This window comes from Panthera onca, chromosome E1, assembly GCF_046562875.1.
Source record: "Panthera onca isolate mPanOnc1 chromosome E1, mPanOnc1 haplotype 2, whole genome shotgun sequence".
In the NCBI taxonomy this organism is placed as follows: Eukaryota; Metazoa; Chordata; class Mammalia; order Carnivora; family Felidae; genus Panthera; species Panthera onca.
The window spans coordinates 11552430-11574991 of NC_138352.1; positions in this window are offsets into that span (position 1 = coordinate 11552430).

A 22562-nucleotide genomic window follows, 5' to 3' on the forward strand; every position below is an offset into this window, starting at 1 on the left:
TAGTATTGTCCTAGAAGATGCAATGCAAAAAAAAAAAAAAAAAGTGACAGCAGTTCTGTGGTAGCAGGGCTCCCGTCACAGAGAGCAGACACCACGACTAACGCCGTACGGCTATTTGGGGAGACACTTACATGGAAACGTTAACTTTCCTCCGTGAGAGATTGCTTGCGGCTTCTTTCTAATCGACATATGATTCAGAAACCATGGAATTCACCATTTGAAAGTGTAGTTTCGTGGGGTTTTTTTTTTTTTTTTTAAGTCTATTCACAAAGTTGTACAGCTATCACCACGATCTAATTCTAGAACGTTCTCATCACCCCAAAAAGAAACCCCACGCCTTTTCGCAGTCATTCCCCTTTGCCTGGGTTAGCACTAGCAAACCTTCCTGTGCTTTCCGTCTCTCTAGATTTGCCTGTTTGGACATTTCTTACGAACGGGAGAGCTCACTTTTAACTGTGATGGTTTACTGTACAAATGAAGTTTTACGGCAAGGTCCGTTCAGCCAAGAGGACAGATGATTCCTTGTTTCCTCTTGTTTTTCAAAAACCTGCTAGAAATTTAGAGATGTTTGTAGTTGGCATACAAACCCGAAGAAATTCGATGGGAGTATGATTTTCAGACTGCAGGGAGTCATAAACCCTTGGAGTTCGCCAGAATCCTTAGAGAAATTTAATTCATGTGGAGCACTGCGCTCCTTTGTTCCTGGTTGTATAAAGTTTTGGTTTTCTTTCTCCAAGTTGAGATAAATTCCATTGTTCGTTGATGCTACATAGTTTGTAAGTGCTATTTCAGAATTCATACAAATGATTTTGCGGTCTCCTTACGCACATGACCGCTGACCCAGGTGTATGAGTTTTCTATCGTGGTGTAACAAATGACCTGAAAACTTGGCCACTTAAAACCACGCACGCTTGCCATCTCACGGTTTCCGTGGGTCAGGGATCTGCGTGGCTAGGCTGGGTCCTGGGCTCAGGGTCTGTCACGGGGCTGGGTTGGGCTCAGCTGGGGAAGGACCCTCTTCTCAGCTCACTGTTGCAGTTGTTGGCAAGAGTCCGCGCCTCGCAGGCCGCTGGATAAGGGTCTTCGTTTCTCACTGGCTGTTGGTCGAAGGCCACCCCTCTTGTTCCTCGTTAGGGCGCTGTCTTCATCAAAGAAAGCAAACGAGAAAAGCCAGGGAATGCTAGCGAGATAGAGGTCAGTCTTTTGTAATTGCATCTCTAAAGAGACAGTTCCGCCCCTTCTGCTCTCTTTGTTAGCCGCAAGTCACCAGCTCTGGAGGGGAGTATTACTCAGGGAGGGAGTACCACGAGTCAGGGACCCCCCGGGACCATCGCCATCGTCCAAGGCTGCTTATCGCACCCGGCTTAGGCTCTTACAGTTAAGCTCACACTGGGCCCTACGTTCCCACATCCCTTGCCCCATTTGTTCCTAATGGGTCTGCACGATGAGGCTGGCGGAGGTTAAGTAGCTTCTGTGAGCGGCACAGACTGCCCTCATCCGAGAAAGCCGTTATGTCTCATCCCCACTAGGAGGATTCCTGGGAACTCAAGAAGGAAATGAAACGGAGGGAGGTGCGTGGCCAGGAATGTGACTTCCGGGCTGGGTCCCATGGATCTGTGTGTTGAAATTCTGTACTCGCATTCAGTTTCTTGGGGTTTGGCTTTTACTCCGTTTCTTCTTCTTCTTTTTTTTTTTTATTTTTATGTTTATACATAGTGTCAATCTTGGTGGTCTCTAGACGATGGGTAACATGAAGCTCCTCTTTTAAATTTTTTTCGTTATTTGAGCTAAAAAGGAAATGTGAATGAAATAAAGAATTTAACTTTTATACGTGTCCCATATAGTCTGTTAAATAATTTTATCTTCATATCTGTGGGCAGAAAAAATCTTAGCTCGGTCTCTCCTGGCGGGGTGTGTGCGCGTAAATTTGGATGTGCTGGTGTTTTATCGAACATTTCATACGGTGTATATTGAAACTGGGTCAGACCTTGAGCAACCTTTCTTGAGTCGCAGATGTCTTCGCCCTTAGTATGAAGAACGCCCCCTCCTCCTCCCTCCTCAGAGTTGTCCCCTACCCAAATGCTTGAGAACCCTTGGTGGGAATATAAAATGGCACAGCCTCTATGGCCCAGTGGTTCCAGAAGAAACCAAAACTAGGATTACCGTATGACCCAGCAATTCTGTTTCTGGGTACGTACCCCAAAACCACTGAAAGCAGGAACTAGGAACTTGAAGAGACTTGTAGCATGTTCATAGCAGCATTATTTACAGTGGCCAAGAGGTGGAAACAACCCAAGCGTCCATCGACAGACAAGTGAATAAACAAAACTGATGTGCCCACGTGGCGGGGTATTATTCAGATATTAGAGGGTGAGAAGTATCGGCCCCTACAGCACGGATGAGCCTGGAGAACAGAATGTTAGGTGAAATGTGTGTGTCACCCAAGGACAAATATCGCGCAATTTCACGTATGGGAAATACCTACAACAGTCAAATCCATAGAGACCGAAAATAGAAGAGTCGTTGCCAGGGCCCAGGCGGGTGAAGGAATGGGGAGCTGCGTTTAACGGTGGTAGAAAACAAGAGGCCCAAAATGGCATCACGTGAACCAAGTCTGGACTTAATACCTAACCACCTTCCCCACAAGTGCTGTCTTAGCCGTCAGTAAGGAATTTTCTGATCAGCATCAGTGAGGTCATCTGTCACGTGGGCCTCTTCCAAACCCCGGAAGGGAGCGAGGGTGAGACCGCTTGCCCTTCCAGCTAAAGAAGGTGATCTTGCCTGAAACAATCCTTTTCTTTTGCTAACAACTTTCTTGCCCCACCCTCCCTCCCATAAAAACCTTTTCTTTTTGTACAATCCTCTGCTTGCTGGACGGGATCCTGCCTGGTTTGTGAATCTCTTGATAAAGCCAAGTAGATCTTCAAATGTACTCAGTCAAGAATTTTGCTTTTTGCACAACATGAATGTACTTAATGCTACTTGATGAGGCAGCGTGAGGCAGCCTGAGGGCAAAATATTCCTCGGGCACTTCTGGCTGCCCAAGGACAAAGGAAAGGACAGAGAAAGGGTTAAACTGGTAAGAGTCTCCACCAATTTCCCGGAAAAAGGCAATCCCATCAATAGCCTGATCTCTAGTAATCTGTAGATTCTTGATTATGGCTCGGGTCGTGATCTCATGGTTTGTGAATTTGAGCCCCACGAATGGTGGGGATTTTCTCTTCCCTGCTCTTTCTCTCTCAAAATAAATAAAATTTTTCACGTTCATTTATTTTTGAGAGAGAGAGCGCAAACAGGCGGGGGGACAGAGAGAGAGAGGGAGACACAGAATCGGAAGCAGGCTCCAGGCTCCGAGCTATCAGCACGGAGCCTGACACGGGGCTCGAACCCATGAACCGCAAGATCATGACCCAAGCCGAAGTCGGATGCTTAACGAACTGAGCCACCCAGGCGCCCCTTTTAAAAAATAATAAAAAACTAAGGGGAGCTACCTAAGTGTGTTTCACGGAACCCCAGGACCACCCCTAAGTTGGAAGATTTACTAGAAAGAATCATGGGATTTAGCTTATCAGCATCCCATGGTTAAGGTTTATCATGGTGCTGTGGTAAGAATGGGTCACAGGGGACAAAGCCCCAGGCAGAGTCTGGAGGAATCCAGGCACAGGCTTCCTTCCGCTTTCCCTCCCCTTGTAGCTGGGGCTCTGGGGGTCCCAAACAGACCAGGCTTGGTCACTTGCTGCTGACAAAATCCAGAGCCAGAGGAATGAGTTGTGGGGAAACAAGGAATTTATTTCAGTGAGGCCAGCACCGCAGGAAGATAGCATCTCTTAAGACAGTGTCTCCAAAGTGCTGAAAACTCTTACAGGTTTGTATAAGGAAAATGTGGAACGGAGGTCAGTGGGTACGTGCAGGTTGGCAGCGAAGGTCAGGTTGATCATTGCGGCTAATCACATGGGGTCTTGCTGGCTTAGGGCCGTCCTCATGCTTGAGGGGCTAGTTTTCTGTTTCCACCTGGGATGCTTTGCCTGCAGGACCTTTTGCCTGAGTAGGAGGATACACTAGAAAGGAGATCTTACTTAGAAAGTACGCCTGAAGTCAGGATGGAGGTGGTTGACTTCCTCTTTCACCCTGAGGGGTCACTCAGAGCTCACACTTTCCCCAGCGTGGAAAATGTGGTGGCCCATGTGCAAAGTTTCTGCCCAGGGAAGGCCGCTAGAGACACAGCACCCAAGGATTTGACTGGGCACCGGTCACACAGGCTCTCTCTGCCTGGCTCATATGGAGATCCCAGACCCCCGGAGAGAAAACTGGCATTCATCTAATAGCATAAGCCACATTGTTTGCCCCAACAGTCCAGATACACTGAGCCACCCTTACCATTAACTGTTGGCTAGAAATGCTCTGAGAGCCCGCATGCCAGTCAAGGACCAAATCTGTCCAATAGCCTTTCAAAGATGGTGGTCTCAGGCCCGCTGTGTTAACCCTGTAGGGCAAGCCCAAGGCAGTATGAAGTAGGGTCTTAGAAATCAGGTTGGACGGGGTACCTGGGTGGCCCAGTTCATTGAGCATCTGACTCTTGGGTCCAGCTCAGGTCTTGATCTCACGGTTCATGGGCCCCGTGTTGGGCTCTGCACTGACAGTTGTGGAGCCTGCTTAGGATTCTCTCTCTCCCTCCCTCCCTCATGTGCTCTCTCTCTCTCAAATAAAGTTCTAAATAAAAAAATACAGGGTTGGAATCGTTCTTCATCACCGATGATCTAGAAAAGCCTACAAAGGGAAAGGTCTTGAGATGAACTAGCCCTGGGCTTAACGTCAGACATTTCTTTGGGGGCCACGATACTCAGAACTATTGTGCCTTGCTTGTACTTGATAACCGTATCTATGCCTGACTCTAAAAGGGGGGCGTCTCCAATTTCCCCCATTCTGAGATTTCCCTGGAGGGTTTTGTCCCAGGTGACCTTCGAATTGTCCTCAAGGATGTTTTATTTTTTACGCTTTTTTTTTTAAGCAGACTCCAGCCTGGGGCTTGAACTCACAACCCCGAGATCAAGAGCCGCATACTCTACTGACTGAGCCAGCCAGGTGCCCCTGAGACACTGATTTTGTAACTGAAAAAAATATTCTTTGTCATATGGCATAAGTGTCCCTTGCCTTACTTTTGGTCTTCCAAGAAAATGGATGTCTTGGGCAAAGTGGCTCAAATTCCAGCCAAATAGTGGGACAGATGTAATGCCAAAGAGGTAATTAGGTTTGAAAAGCTAATGTCTCATTAAAATATAGCTTTGTCTGGCTTGTTTGGTTGGGTTCTTTTGGTTTAGTTCAGAGCAAGGAAAATACAGACAACGCCTCTCTACAACTCCTATTCCTTAAGAAGAGAATTGCCTATATTAAGAAATATGGAAACACATTCCATGGAAATACTCTGACTCTTAAAGTTTTGTGTGTTTTCTTTTTTGTTCGTTTCTTTAAACAGAGCTAAATTACTTTATTGAATTAAAAAAATAGACTTATTTTTACATATTCAAAAAATATACTTTTTTTAAAAAGTATATTTATTTTGAGAGAGCGAGAGAAGGCAGAGAGAGGGAGAGAGAGAATTCCAAGCAGGCTCTGCACTGTCAGCACAGAGCCCAACTCGAGCCTCACAGGTCAGTTCGTGACCTGAGCCAAAACCAAGAGTCCGATGCTTAACCGACTGAGCCACCCAGGTGCCCCTAAAAAAAAAAAAATAGACTTTAATTGTTAGCGCAGTTTGCGTTCCGGAGCAAAATTGACTGGAAGGTACAGAGATTTCCCAGACACCCCACCCCCACTCCCGCGTAGTCTTTCCCACTATGAACATTCCCCTGGGAGCGGTACGTTACCTATAATCCATGAACCACCAGTGACACGTCATTACCCAGAGTCTGTTGTTTACATCAGGGTTCACTTTGGTGCACGTTCTGTGGATTTGGACGAACGTATAACACGGATCCACCGGTATAGTGTCACAGGGTAGTTTCACTGCCCTAAAAACCCACCGTGTTCCTCCTGTTCATCCTGCCCTGCCCGCCAACCACTGATCTTTTTCACATTTCCATAGTTCTGCCTTTTCCAGAATCTCATACAGTCTGGAATCATACAGTCTGTAGCCTTTTCGTTATTGGCTTCTTTGGTTTAGTGAGCTGCGCTGAAAGTCTCTCCATGTCTTTTCATGGCTTGATAGCTCACTTCTTCTTAGCGCTGAATAATATTCCCTTGTCTAGATTGTTAAAAACAAGACAAGGCTAGGCCCCAAATGAATTCGTTTATGCTAAGTCCCCAGTTCCCTTCACCATTACTGGTTCGGCTTTCCCGGAAATGGAATCTGAAGCTGGTTGATCAGGAATTGCCTGATGGACCCCTTCCATCCCCTAAAGGAAAATAACCTGGCAATAACCAACCCGATTTTTTTTTTTTTTGCCTGGTGTAAGTCCCTTGTTCCTGCTTCCTTCTGTTTATGTCTTTCATTTTGTACGGCTCCTCAGTGCTCCTTTTTATCTGTTAGATTGGATGCTGCTGGGTTCAAACAGATTTTTGTTGAACTCTTCACAAGTTTAATATATCTCTGTGTATCTTTCAACAGGGTGTACACGCCTTATCCATTTCAGTTAATTCTAGGTTTTGACAATGAGGAATAAAGCTTCTGTAAATATCTTTGTATAGGTTTTTGTATGGATATAAGTCTTCAACCCTTTGGTGAACACCAACAAGCAAAATTGCTGGGGTGCAATTTTGGGGTATGTGAGTTTTGTAAGAAACTGACAAACTGTCTTCCCAAGTGGCTGCACCATTTTGCATTCCCCCCAGCAATGAAGGAAACTTCCTGTTGCTCTAACATCCTCACCAGCATTGGATGTTGTCGGTGTTGTGGGTTTTGGCCATTTTATTAGGCGTGTACCAATATCTCGTTGCTTTAATTTACATTTCCCCGATGACATGGTATGTGGAGCACCCATCTGTCCCCTTCTTCGGTGAAGTGTCTGTTAAGGTCTTTGTTGTATATTTTGAATACCGTCCTTTATCAGATGTATCTTTTGCAAATATTTTCTCCCAATGTCTGTGGCTTATCTTATGATTCTCTTGAGTGTGATTTCTTCTTGTTGATTCATGATATATTAAAAAAATTTTTTTATTACATTTATTTTTGAGAGAGAGAGAGAGAGAGAGCACAAGTGGGGGAGGGGCAGAGAGGGAAGGAGACACAGAATCCGAAGCAGGCTCCAGGCTCCGAGCTGTCAGCACGGAGGCCAATGCGGGGCTCGAACTCACAAACCGGGAGATCATGACCGGAGGCAAAATCAGATGCTCAACCGACTGAGCCACCCAGGCGCCTCTGATATATTACCTTTTAATACCAGGAAGTATGTTTCTGTTAATTTGGTAGGCCAAGAAACTATGATGTTTCACAGTCCTTTCAAACTTTGATTTTCAATTTTGTATACAAATAGTCTGAATGCTCTGTGAGCATTAGTGCTCATCTGGTTGTGGCTGCTGATTTCTGAGCTGCTGTTAAATCTGGAAGGTTTGATGTTTTTATCAGGAGTAGTTCTGCCCTAATCCTGTGTGAACGGAGATGGATAATTTAAAGAAAAAAACTGATTGCCGTTTTAGAGACATCAAATCCAAAAGAGACTCATTTGGGATTTTTTTTTTTTTTTAACTGTATTTCATTTCATAGGTCCTTTTCTTTTCTCCCTTAAAATGTTGTCAGATATTCTCAATTCTTCTATCTTCTTTGTTTATATTCTAAGCTTGTTTGACTTTTTTTTTTTCTTTCTATTTTACATTTTAAAAGGGATCTTTTGGGATAATTGTCACATGAACTGAAAGCAAAGTCTTTTGATGACTCATCTTGTAGACACTGAGAGCATATTGAGAAAAAAGCAGATGATTTTTTCTCTACTCCTTTTATGTTGTTACAACCATTCAAATAACAGAAGACTACAGCAAATGTTGTCAGCTGGCATGTTGGGTAAGTAGTCTGTCGAACTGATGGGACTCTCGGAGGGAGCCATGCGAGGGCATCTGGGCTCACTCTCCTCCTGAAGGTGGCTGGACCCAAAGCTACGCTATGTGTGTTCTTTTTTTTTTTTTAAGTATTTAATGCTTGTTTATTTTTGAGAGAGAGACAAAGTGCAAGCGGGGGAGGGGCAGAGAGAGAGAGGGAGACACAGAATCCGAAGCAGGCCCCAGGCTCTGAGCTGTCCGCACAGAACCCGACACAGGGCTCAAACCCACCAACCGTGAGATCATGACCTGAGCTGAGTTGGACCTCCAACCGACTGAGCCACCCAGGCGCCCCTACACGGTGTGTGTTCTGTTCTGTGGGTAATGATTTGTTTTGCATCCAGAACTTGCTTTAGACTTGAGGTCATCGTGGGGCATCCCAGTTGGCATTTGGCAGTGGCGAAAGAATTCCCCCGAGGCAGAACAAAAGAGATAGAAGTTTACTGAATACACTGCAAGGGAGTGGCAGGGCAGGACAGCAGAGATTGTCTGCTATGAGGTGGTGGTGAGGGGCTATAGTTACAGGGCAGAGTGAGGGAGTAAGGTAGGGGGCAGGGTGGGGGGAAATGTATGGAATTTCCCCTTTTTTGGTGATCTTAGGCACTGTGCCTGGTTGTAAATAGCCCAGTGGTCAGTTACAGCCTATGGCTTGATAGCCCATTGGTCAGTTACAGCCTATGGCTTGATAGCCCATTGGTCAGTTGCAGCCTATGGCTTAATGAGCCTTTTTGCATCAGCTCCGTTGTCACTGTGGGGCCTTTTGCCTCACTCAGGTTTTCAGTGCTCAAGCCTGTTGCCTAAAAGTGGCCTCTACAGTCATCACCTTAGCACCAACAAACCCTCTGACATAGGCACCATTTTGGCCTGTCTTGTTACTTTGCAGGATAGGGTGCACTGTGTTTGGTATGCAGTCTGTTTCCTTTCCAGAGAGCTCAGCCTTGTCATTTAATGTCTTTCTGGATCAGCGTAATCATTAAAAGTGAAAGTGTAAATAGTGACAGGTAAATAGGCCAATGCAGGGCATGATTATTTGTGTCTATTCATGTCAAATCCTGATATGCACACAGTGCCATCATGCCCTCCAAGGCTGGATTTCCCAAGACTAATTTTGTTTGCAGACTTCACTATTATATACTGAGCCCTTAACAATACCGGGCACAGAACTTGGCCCCATCCTGAGGCTATCTAGGGGTCCCATCTCACTGATCCTCATTACCATAAACTCAGAGGTGCTCACAGGAGCTCCTATGAATAACAAAAGACACTCCTACCACTCAGGAAATCCCAGGATGGTTTTTAGGAGCTCTGTGCCACAACCCGGGGACAAAGGCCAAATATATTTCTTATTATATGGCAACTAGTATAGATCTGAGCTATAAGGTGACTCTTGGTAAGTAATTAGCAATTGAATAGCTATTTCTCTAGTATGATTTTGAAAATCCGGAAATGTAATACATTCAGGGGGCAGCCCTGGAATCATAAGGTGCAGACATGGAAGGAACCTCAGAGAACATTTAAAACTTAGGACACGGTTATGGGAAAGTCTTCATAATTCCCAGTGATAGCACAGAACCACACCTCTGTGTCCTAAATCTTGGTGCAAACTGATCCCCATCACAACCCTGCCCATAGCTTAAAAGTCACCTAAATCTGTTGGGGCGCAGGACCCCAGTCCATTTTCTTGTTCTGATCAGATGCATCCTTTCACATTGCCTGGCCCGTGATTTCTCTTGCCTGCCTTCCTGTTCCGGCCACTCCTCAGCCTTAAGTTTTATTGTTCTCTCTTTTTTGCCAAGTTTCTGGCTAAAAGGATTTTCTTGGAGTTAAAGGACTGAAGCCGGGTCCTTAAAGGAGGTAAAAAGTCCAAAAGCTTGCTTAGGTGTCCAAGGAGAAACTGCTAATCCTGCAACAGAGAAGGAAGAATTAATTACCTTGATAATGGTCACCTATGAAATCCTCTCTAAACGGCCTCCTCCTCCACATTGCGGTCTCTGGGTGGCTGGGCCATTCATTCATCTGCGGGTAGTGGCCGGCTCACAAAGGATTGTTGCTGCTATCGTTAGCCTTGAAAATAAATAAAATCGGTCATTTTACCAGCAAAAGAGGGATTTATTTGGGAAGAGCAAAGAACTGCCCTCCAGGACACCCAAGCTATGGCAGAACCACAGGCAAGTGCACAGAACAAAGCAGGGGAGACTCTTCTATAGAGGAAAGGGGCATGCTGGAAGGGCTGTTGTAAACAGAAAGTCCATTGGAGTAAACCGGGAGTTGGAAGTATGGTGGCTTCTCATTGGCTGGACTGTGTCTATCTCTCATTGGCTGGGTTGTTGCTGGGACGAGAGGAAACCTTCCTTCCAAGTAGTAGCTAACATGAGTGCAGACTTGCGCTGTCCATCTTTTCCCCTTCATCTGCCATGGACAACCCAACTCTGTTTTAGTGAGGTTTTCCTTTATAAATTTTCACACTATTAATGTGTGTGTGTGTGTGTGTGTGTGTGTGTGTGTAAGCTCTATATCCAATGTGGGGCTTGAACTCACAACCCCAAGAGCAAGAGTGGCATGCTTTACTGACGGAGCCATCAGGCACCCAATCTTTTTTTTTTTTTTTTTTTTTTTTTTAAGAAAGAAAATTACACACATGGTAACCTGTTTGAAAAAGCCCCTTAGTTGTACATCATTATTTGTTTCCTGGCTGCAGAACGAGTGCAGCGTATAGCCGTCTACAAAGTTTTCTTGTTGCCACAGAGCTGATCAGCTGCAGTGAAGTAACCTGAAATATGTTCTATGTTCCAGTGGAGCAGGTGTGCATGCTTGGAATTTTCTGTATTTGTACCTTTGTAGATACCATACCCCTCCCAGCTGTATGATAGGGTGATGGATGGAGTGGCCAAGGGCAAGACTCCCCAAGATGGGCACTTTGGCATGATTGTTTTGAGTTAAAAGCAATCAAAACCCAGCAGATTCAGGAAAAGCTCTCTACCTACCCCTCAGCTGCCTAAATTCACATTGGGAAGGAGAGGCTGTATCAGAAAGAGAGCTATTAATAGAGATTCCTCTTTACCTAAGAAATTTATCTGTATAACAGGGCAATCTTTGTTTTCCAAATATCTCTATAGTATAACTCCCTTTTGCATCCCCAGGCCTTATCCCTCTCCTTAGCTCGTAGAAGCCTCATGTTGCCTGACTGCCTTTGGAATCTCCTGTCTGTGTGGATTCCCCACGTGTACCAAACTAGATTTGATTTTCTCCTGTTAATCTGTCCTGTGTCAATTTGATTTTCAGTCTAGCCAGAAGGACCTTGAAGGGCAGACAAATTTCTTCCTCCCCAACATGGGCATGGTCAGGTTCTGCAGTGATAATTGTGGGTTTACATTTAGTAGTAAGCAAGAGTAAATGAGTAAATATGGCAACTTCCAACATGAAATACATTGCATATTAATGAAAGTTAACCTTAGAAGGAGAAGGAGAATTTGACCCCTCGGGTGAAATGGACAGACTCCTAGGAAGACACCGTAACTGACTGAAGAAGAATTAGGAAATCTGAAAAGACCTATAACAAATAAAGAAACTTAATTAATAATTAAAAATCTTCCCACAAAGAAATCTCCAGGCCCAGATGGCCTCATTTGTGAATTTTATCAGATATTTAAAGAATAAATAATGCCTATCCTTCACTGATTATTTCAGAAAATAGAGGGGGAGCGGAATCCTACTGGTTCCATGAGGCCAGTATGTCCCTGACACCAAAGCCAAAGACATCACAAGAAAAGCTACCATCAAATATTCCTCATGAACATAGAGGCCAAAATATTAACAAACTGAATCCAGATAAAACAAATCTATAAGAAAGAGAAATCCCGCTGGGATTTATCCCAGGAATGCCAAGTTTAGTTTAACATCCAAAAATCAAAATAATGGTGTCATTTTCCAGCACCGATAATTTTCCAACATCAGCCGGGTTTCACAGACAAGTCATTTCAGTTCTGACACGAACTATTCAGAGGGAGTAGAGACCCCATAACTTGATGGCTCAGCCCCAAGCAGCCCCCACTTCAGATCCCAGCCGCCAGTCTTGGCTGTCCCCAAGGCTCCCACCCTTCTGCCTGGCTGAGCACAAATTCAGGGATTCCTACGACCCTTCCCTCAGAGTTGAGAATTCACAAAATCAGGGAAGCATGTACTTGATACCACAGTTTTATTTTATAGGCTGCAACTCGGCACCAAATGGAAGAAATGAACAAGGGTGAGGTGGGGTGGGAGGCATGGGGCTTCACGTGTTCGCCGACCTGGAAGCTCCCTGAACTTTGTTCAAGAGTTTTTGGCAAGATGTTATTAGGTAGGCGCGACTGGTTAAGTCCCTGGCGTTCGGGATTAATGCGGCCTCCGGCTCCTCTCCCCCCACCTTGTAGGTGGAGGAGGCAGAACTGAAGTTCCAATCGTCTAATTGTGTAGTTGGTTCTTCTGGCAAGGAGCCCCCTGTCCTGAGGCTAGGAGGGCCCACCCCGAGTCACCTCATTAGCATAAACTTAGGCTTGATCCCAAGAGGCCCATTACGATAACGAAAGACATTCCTAGCACTCAGGAAATCCCAAGGGTTTTAGGAGCTCTGTGTCAGGAATGAGGGACAAAGACCAAATATAGATATATTTGTATAAATATGCATATTAAATATAAATATGTATTTGTATACATATGAATATAAATATATTTGCATAAATATATATTGATAGATATTTGTATTAATATATGTTAATATATTTCTATTAATATATATATATATATTTTTTTTAATTTTTTTTTCCCAACGTTTTTAATTTATTTTTGGGACAGAGAGAGACAGAGCATGAACGGGGGAGGGGCAGAGAGAGAGGGAGACACAGAATCGGAAACAGGCTCCAGGCTCCGAGCCATCAGCCCAGAGCCTGACGCGGGGCTCGAACTCACGGACCGCGAGATCGTGACCTGGCTGAAGTCGGACGCTTAACCGACTGCGCCACCCAGGCGCCCCCCCTATTAATATATATTAATGTATATATTAAATACTTCGTTTTTAAAGTAACCTCTACACCCAATGTGGGGCTCGAACTCACAACTCCAGAATCAGGAGTCATAAGCTTCATTGAGCCAGCGAGGCACCTCCCCCAAGTATATATTTTTTATTCCACCACAGTAATACACCATATAAATAAAATAAAGGACAGAAACCGCATGATCATTCACATTGCAGAAAAAGCACTTGAGAAATTCCAATGCCATGATCAAAAACAAAGAAAAACTAAGCAGCTTTCATTAAAGTAGGAAAAGAGAGTTTCTTCAGCCTAATAGAGGCATCTATGCAAAAACCCACAGCTAACATCATGCTTAACATTCTTTTTCTAAGATCAGGATCAGGGTAAAATGTACATTTTTGCCATTTGTGCAATAAGGCCAAAAAAAAAAAAAAAAGACATCCAGATTATCAGAGAAAACTGTCAATCACAGGTAACATAATCTTAAATTTTTTTTTTTAATGTTTCATTTATTCTTAGAGCACGAGTGGGGGAGGGGCAGAGCGAGAGAGGGACACAATCCGAAGCAGGCTCCAGGCTCTGAGCGGTCAGCACAGAGCCCGACGTGGGGCTGGAACTCACGAGCCGTGAGATCGTGACCTGAGCCGAAGTCGGACGCTTTACCGACTGAGCCACCCAGGCGCCCCAGGTAACATAATCTTATATGTAAATAATCCCAAGAACACACGCAGACACGCATAAACCTACTAGCTACTAGAACTAATGAATTTAGCAAGGTCAGGATACAAGATCACTATACAGAAACCAATTGTACTTCTGTATGGTACTACTGGGCAATCTACAAGTGAAGCTAATACAATTTCATTCACCACAGCATCGGAAGGAATAAAATTCTTAGTAATGAATGTGACAAAAAGTAGAATTCTTATTTGCTGAAAACTACAAAGCATTGTTGAGAGAAATTAAAAATATAGGGGCGCCTGGGTGGCTCAGTCGGTTAAGTGTCCGACTTCGGCTCAGGTCACGATCTCGCGGTCCGTGGGTTCGAGCCCCGCGTCGGGCTCTGTGCTGACAGTTCAGAGCCTGGAGCCTGTTTCAGATTCTGTGTCTCCCTCTCTCTGACCCTCCCCTGTTCATGCTCTGTCTCTCCCTGTCTCAAAAATAAATAAACGTTAAAAAAAAATTAAAAATATAGATATATATAAATAAACGGAGCAAATTTCCATATTCATGGGTTGGAAAACAGTATTGTCAAGAAGGCAGTTGTTGCCACATCGATCTGTAAATTCAATGCAATCACTCTTAAAATCCCAGCTGGGTATTTTTTTTTTTTTTTTTTTTTTTTTTTGAGGAAATCAACAAGTTGACTTTAAGATTTGTGGGGGAATACAAAGAGCCATTGGCAAAACGATTTTAAAAAAGAAGAACAAATTTGAAAGTGCTCTTGCTTTTTTATTTCAGACTTACTGTGAAGAAACTATCATCTAAACAATACAGTGCTGGATTAAGGATAGATCAATGGGAGATAATCGCGAGTCCAGAAATCCTTACGTTTACGGGCAATTGACAAAGGTACCAAGACAATTCAAGTGGGAAAAGATAGCCTTTCGCACAAGCGGTGATGGGACGGTTGGATAGCCGCGTACAAAAGAGATGAACTTAGGGGGCACCTGCGTGGCTCACTCGGTTGAGGGTCTGACACTTGATTTCAGCTCAGGTCCTGATCCCAGAGTCATGGGATTGAGCCCTGGTTGGGCTCCGTGCTGCGCATGGACCCTGCTCAAGACTGTCTCTCTCTCCTTCTGCCTCCTCTCCCCTGTTTGTGCTTTCTCTCTCTCTCAAAAATAAAAAATGAAAAAAAAAAAAAAAAAAGAGATGAACTTAGATATTTGAGATACTTTCATGATGGCCTCTGGTAGATCGTTCTACACAAATACTCATCTGTCTTTTTTGTTAGCATATTTATGGAAAATGGAATTCAGGACACCAAGGAAAGATCTATTCCCTAGAGCACAGTGAGGGGTGGATGAACACCGCATTTATTGATGGAATTCGTGCTGGGCCATTAAGTATTTATCTATGAACACACAGGTGACTTGATTTCAAGATATTGGGCCTCTCCAGCCTTTGTTCATATCTTCGGGTTAGTTTTCTTTTCTTTGTAAATGTTTATAGATTTTTTTTCGGGGGGTGCAGGGGCAGAGAGAGAGGGAGAGACGGAATCCCAAGCAGGCTACATGCTCAGTGCAGAGCCCAGCGTGGGGCTGGATCCCGTGAACCGTGAGATCGTGACCTGAGCCGAAATCAAGAGTCAGACGCTTAACTGACTGAGCCCCTCAGGCGGCCCCGTTTTCTTTCCTTTGGCCCGTCTAAACCCAGACCTGTCAACATGCATTGATTCCTGACCCAAACCAAAAGTAGCCTGGGGAGGGGCGCCTGGGTGGCTCAGTCGGTTAAGCGTCCGACTTCGGCTCAGGTCACGATCTCGCGGTCCGTGAGTTCGAGCCCCGCGTCGGGCTCTGGGCTGACGGCTCAGAGCCTGGAGCCTGCTTCTGATTCTGTGTCTCCCTCTCTCTCTGCCCCTCCCCCATTCATGCTCTGTCTCTCTCTGTCTCAAAAGTAAATAAATGTTAAAAAAAAAAAAAAAAAGTAGCCTGGGGAAAATTTGGACATCGGCTCTGCCTCTTGCAGATATTGGTGATGAAGGGACAGTGAGGCATCGCTCCCTTTATAGCGTGGGCACCTTTATAGCGTGGGCACCTTTATAGCTAACAAAAAAGACAGATGAGTATTTGTGTAGAACGATCTACCAGAGGCCATCATGAAGGCCTACACCCGCAGGGTAGGGTAGCAGGACTTTGGTTCTGACTCGGCTGTGAGGGACATTCCTGCTTACGTCAGCATCGTGCTTTATCCTGGCTAAAACCCACGTGCCTTCCAAGGAGCAAATCTTAACTCCTTTTATCCCCAAAGATGCAAAACGGCCGGATGGAATTGTATACCGAGGCAAGAGCAAGTCACAGAATTGCAGCTAGGACTTGTCACGTTCAGGTTTGGACTGCATTTTCTCCTTAGCATTCGGGGGGGTGGGGTGCAGGCCCCGAGGCCCCCTCCGGTGCCTTCTCTGTGGAACGAGACGTCACATCTACACCTGACTCTGCAGAGCCCTTTCGGGTCCATTCCCACGTGAGCCTCCCCAGAACCCGGCACAGAAGTTCGGAGAGAGGGATCGGCATTTCCATCTTATGGCTCGGAACTGAGCGCCGAGGGGGTTTGCCTAGGAGGGCAGGAGGTTGGGTGTACCCGTAGCTCAGCACAGGCTTGTCTCCGCTAGGCCCGACCGGTTGCTTCTAGACGCAACCTTTGCCTGGGTGTCCACTCAGCTGTTGGACTACTAGACGTTGAGTCCGGAGCATATGACATTTCTCTTCTTTGATCCAGTCCAAGGGAATTTAGTTACTTAGCCCCTCAGAGAAGCTTGTGGAAACATTGCCTTACCAGGATGTGGGGAGTCTGGGCCTGGTTTTATGGAAGGTCCGGTAGAGCTGGGGATTGATACTAATCACCACGCGAGGAGAGTGGGTCAGGAAGGCTTCCGAAGCAATTTAGGAAGGAGTCAATTGGGTCACCTTCCCAGGTGCCTCTGAAATGAAGCTTGGGGCTGAGGCGCTGAGCAGGTGCAGGGGTTCTGCGGGCTCGCCGTTTGCTGACTCAGTCTTCGCTTCGTCTCCCAAATTATGTGCTTCTGTGCAGATTCCTTTTTTTTTTTTTTTTTTTTTTTTTACCACTTGTCTCTCTGTGTTATTGGAAACTGCAAGCTATCCACAGTAAAGCCAATTTAAACCCAGTCAAGCCTGCAAGTATTAACACTCGGTCTTGAAAATAGGAAAAATGGCAAAGGCTGCTGAAGAAAACTCTCATTGCGCTCTTTGCCAGTGTCGCCGGTGGGGGGTGGGGGGGGGTGGGCGAAGGATGACAAATGACCTCGGGGGTGGCGGGGGTAGGTGTGTGTGTGGTGGGGGGGGTGCTGCAGAGGAGATTTCATTTCCGGCAAAGAAAAAAAAAAAAACCGAGATTAAAAGGATTTCAAGGTAACAAAGTACCTTCCCGTGTCTGCCCCGGGCATGTAAAGCAGCAGTGACAGGTGTCGGGAGGAAAATGAGAGGGCGCAGCAGGGTCTTTGCAGCCTGGGGGGGGCCTCAGGGCCCCGGGGCGCTTGTGAGGTGCCAGTCACAGAAATGGCAGTGTGCCTTCCGGGTCAGGGAGTGCTGGGAGCCGGCCCGGGCTGTCCTTGTCCCTATGTCTTCAGCCTACTGGCGGATCTCAGTTCACATGTCTCCCATCCCACTCACCCAGAGCAGTGTGAAGCACCTTTTCCCTCTTGTGGCCCAGAGACCTGCTCTTGGACGTGTCCTTTTCTGGACTTCTAGAACACGGTTTCTCAGCCCTGGCCCCTTTGACATCTGGGCTGGATCGTTCTGTGTTCTGGGGTCATTCAGTACAGGACGTGGGACATCCCTGGCCTCCACCCACTGGGTGCCAGCAGCACCGCCACCCCCTCCCCCAAAGTGTGACATCCCAAAATACGTCCAGACATTGCCAAATGTCCCCTGCGTGGCAAAGTGGTCCCTTCCCCTTTGCACTAACACCTCTGCTCTACGAGGTGGCAAAAATTGGCCGAGGCTGAATGCATTTTGGTGTTGAAAGGGGCTGCCTTGCTGAGAAGGGGCCAAGTTAATCTCGTTGAGTAAAATCCTCTCCATATGATCTGTCACTTAAGGGTTTGGTGGCTGTGGCACACAGAATAACGGCCATCCAAAGACGTCCATGGGCTGAAGCCCCAGAATCTGTGAAGACGTCAGTCCATGCTGCAAAAGAGATCCCGCAGCTGGGATGAAGTTAAGGATCTTGAGATCGGAAGACTGTCCTAGGGGATGCGGATGGGCCCCGTGTAATCCCAGGGTCCTTGTAAGAGGGAGGCAGGAGGCTCAGAGACAGGAAAGGAGAAGGGTGTCAGAAACAGAGGTGAGGGAGGGGGAGAGAAGGGGGGGAGAAGGGGAGAGGGGTAAGATTCTGCACTGCTCATCCTAAACATTCAAGAAGGGGGCCATGAGCCACGAAACAGAAACAGCTCTAGAAGCTGGAAAAGGCAAGGAAACAGACCCTCTCTGCAAAGCCTCTGGAAGGAACCACAGCCTGGTGCACACCTTGCTGTTAGCCCAGTGAGACCCATTTCGGACCTCTGACCACCAGAGCTCTAAGAGGACAGATTCGTGTCCTTTGAAGCCACTGTGTTCGTGGCGATTTGATACAGCGGCCCTAGAAATGAAAGCAGTGGGTGTCCCTCCCTTGTGGTCCTGCTGGGCCATAGCTTCTGAGGGCGGAAGCACACCCTGGCTTTCTGCACCGGTGTTTGCTGGTGGGCTTACTTCCATCCTGACAGCAGCAGCTTTCCAGAAACTCTTTCCCGGCGGGGCCCGCCTAAAGCTGTGGCCTGGATTTTGACGTAAATGCTACCCCCTTGGCTGGCACGATTGCGGTGTGGAAGTCAGGCTGCCGAATTCTGCAAGGCTCGCCTGGGTCCTACGACTCCGCCCTGTGCCCTCGTCCCCTCCCCGGTGCCTTGGCCACAAGTATCCAGCGGCCAGAATCTCTCCTGGAGCCCCTTGGACTTTGCTTCCGGAGAATCAGCACTCCGGGACCTCAAATGCAGGTTGGGTGCTGTAATTGTGGGGTCCTTCCCCTCTCTAGCGTGGGGGTCAGACTGTGCGAAGACTTGCCGATGTCATAAATTCATTAAGTTTTACTTTGAAATTAAAAAAACATAGTTTGATAGACTTAAACTTTTAGAGCAATTTTAGGTTGACAGCAAACTAGAGTGGAAAGTGCTAGAGAGTTCTTTTATATCCCTTGCCCCCCTCCCCCACCTTCCTCACTATCGACATCCCCACCAGAGGGTGCATTTGTTACAGTCGATGAGCCTGCACTGACACATCATCACTGCCCGAAGCCCACAGTTGACATTTGGGCTCTCTCGGCGCTGCAGAATCCGTGGGTCCGGACAAACGCCCAACGGCGCGTATCCATCACCGGGTATCACCCAGTTCCTTCTTGGGGCAGACCGTAGACCTGACCTGTTACACGTCAGGATCGGTTTGCTCAGTAGATATATGGTGTCATGGAGCCTCCCTGGCACCTGCAACTTGGGGGCGTTAGCTATTAAATGTATACTTTTTGTTATAAGGAGGAACAGGAGAGAGAGTGCAACCAGGTCAGTGGAAAATCCAACTTTACGAAAATATGTTTAAGGCATGTTCACTTATTGGGATGAATTCAGCAAATACAAAGCAGCTGCCATACATTTTTCTTCCTTCCTTCCTTCCTTCCTTCCTTCCTTCCTTCCTTCCTCCCTTTCTTCCCCTTCCTTCCTTCCTTCCTTCCTTCCTTCCTTCCTTCCTTCCTTCCTCCCCCTTCCATCCTTCTTTCCTTCCTTCCTTCCTTCCTTCCTTCCTTCCTTCCCTCCTTTTTTCTTTTTCTTTCTTTCTTTCTTTCTTTCTTTCTTTCTTTCTTTCTTTCGTTCTTTCTTTCTCTTTCTTTCTTTCTTTCTTTCTTTCTTTCTTTCTTTCTTTTATTTATTTTTGGGGGGGGTGGTGGTGCAGAGAGAGAGGGAGAGAGAGAATCCCAAGCGGGCTCCACATTATCAGCGCAGAGCCCAACGAGGGGCTTGACCTCATGAACTGTGACATCATGACCTGAGCCAAAAGCAAGAGTCAGTCGGCCACTCAACCAACTGAGCCACCCAAGTGCCCCGCAGCTGCCATACGTTAGGGAGGAAAGGTCGCAGAGCTCTGCCGTCCCAGAGCTTTAGGGAGCTTGGCGAATGTCAGACACAAATGAGGTTTGCTCAGCTGGAGTAAGGCGGCATGTGCCTGCATAGCCCGCCAGGGCTTAGGAGAGGATAGAGGTGGGGTGCAGGTCCTACCTAGCACAAGGCCAGGCAAAGCTCCAGATGCCGGAGCGTGGGCCAGGTGCTCCCTCCCCATGTCCCTTCTTTCCTCCTGGGATCGTTGCTTAGTCTTATGGGCCCATGAGAAACCTGGGCTCTGGTCCGGCCCGAGGACCTGGAAGCAGGTCACGGGGCTCTCTGAGACCAAACTGCCTCATCTGAAAACGTGGTGTGAATGCGAAGGCAAGGCCTGGAGGGCTTCTGTGAGCCAGGACGGACTCTGATTGGACGCCAGTGGAGGCCCCTCTGGCCCAGGTCCGCCTCTGTTTCCATGTCCCTGGTTACCTAATACCACCGGCCCTTAGGAGGTAGCTTCAGATTAATTCCCAAGGTTGGGGCAAAGTTTCAGCCAAGGCCCCCTGCCCTCAAGTCCCGCACCACGTCCAAAACGAACAAGTGTGGTTGGCCCTGGTCTCTTTCCAGCCAGGGGGTCCGTAGGGATGACTGTGCCGGTTTGCAGTCTTGCAGGAAAGAAATCTGCGGGTGCAGACATGGGGCGCCTGCCCTTTGATGCCCTGGGCCGGACATCTCGCTCTTGCCGTGGGCTTCTGCGTGCCCGGAGGTCGGTGCCTCCTTCCGTGTGGCTAACGCTGGGGGCCAGGGTGGAAGGGGAGGGGACCAGACACAGGAGGTGCCCATGCGCTGGCAACCTCCGCTCGGCCCTCCCCTCCGCGAAGCCTCCGCTTGTGTGGTTCTGTCTCCCTCTGCACCGTCTCCCCCGGGTCGGTGCCGGGGCATCCGTCGTTAGCCTGTGGCTCGTGGCCGCTTTCTGACCTTCCTGTTTAAATCCCCGAGTTCCCAGATTGTGCCCAGCTTTCATCCCCTCCTCGAAAGGCACCGATAACTCAATTTGGGGGAAAGTGAAAACCTTAACAGGTATCACTCTTTCGAAAGCGGTCTTGCCTGAGAACATAGTTAATGCGCCAGCGGCCGGGCAGGGTGACTCATTTCACTCTTGTTGCCCTTGGCCTAAGAAGAAAACCCGAACAGAAAAGCTGGACAGTAACGTTTGAAGCCAATATATAAACTCGTTTTAAACCAAGGGCCTGTTTTTGTCGCCCAGCTCTAGAGATCCTAGAAAGTACAGAACGAGAATGTGTATATTTTGCTTCGGAATGTTTAACATTGCTTCTCATCGCCACGGTGGGGGCTAGAGCGCTAAATGTGGGCTCAAGGAGAGGCCCTAATCCACTGTCACCTTCTTTATGGCAGAGCACTCACACCCGAGGAGAACTCCAGTGTCTTTTCCTAGCCCCCTGTGCTCTCTGAGGTGCTCTGAGCTTTCTTATGTGAACACAGCATGGGGAGCCCTTAGGCTGGCCCCAGGGGTCGTGTGTCCCTCCCGGACATTGACATCGCGGTGACATCAACCCTCAACACTTGCCAGAAGAAAGACTCGGCTGCCATTCACCTTGAGCTGCCCTTACTGGGAATTAGGTGACTTTCCCGAGCCTTTTTTTTCAGGATGAGCCAGTAATCCTTTTTTGTTTTAACTAAAACATTTTTTTTGTTTGAGGTTTATTCATTTTTCAGAGACAGAGCGTGGGTGGGGGAGGGGCAGAGAGAGAAGGAGACACAGAATCCGAGGCAGGCTCCAGTCTCTGAGCTGGCAGCACAGAGCCCAACGTGGGGCTCGAACTCACGGACCACGAGATCATGCCCTGAGCCGAAGTCGGATGCTTAACTGACTGAGCCACCCAGGTGCCCCCCGTTTTTTTTTTTTAATGTTTATTTGTTTTTGAGAGACGCAGAGACTGAGTGGGAGAGGGGCAGAGAGAGAGAGGGAGACCCAGAATCCGAAGCAGGCTCCAGGTTCCTAGCTGTCAGCACAAAGTCCCACGCGGGGGTCGACCCCACGGACCGTGAGATCGTGACCTGAGCCGAAGTCGGACGCCCAACCGATTGAGCCGCCGGGTGCCCCGAGCCAGTTACCCTTCTGTAGTGGGTTGAATAGTGTCCCCCACCCAAGATACTCTGTGTCTTGGCCCCTGATAGCTGTGGATGTGACCTTGCATGGACTGTCCTGGTAGACGGAACTGTGGATCTCGGGATGAAGTCCCCTTGGATTTAGAGCCCCAAATCCAATGGCTGGTTCCTTGTAAGAGAAAGGAAGGGGAGTCTGAGACCCAGAGACCCAGAGGGGAAGGCATGTGAAGACAGAGGCAGGACCAGGAGCGATGTATCTACAAGCCACCGGACGCCAAGGATGGCCCACATTCACCAGGATCCAGCAGAGAGGCCTGGAACAGGTTCTCCCTCGCAGCTTCCAGAGAAACCGGGCCTGGTGACACTTTGATCTCAGACTTCTGGCCTCCAGAACCGTGTGAGAACACATTTCTGTTTTAAGCCCCCTGGTATAAGGCATTTTGTTACCATAAATGTAACGTAAACGGCGAGATTATTACACCTCCCCCCCCCAACCCCAAACCCTTACAGTGGGGCCTGCCCACAGGCTTTGCTCCGGTGTCTGCTCCGGGGCCCAGGGGGTGCCTTTCTCCCCTTCACTGGGGTGGGTCCAT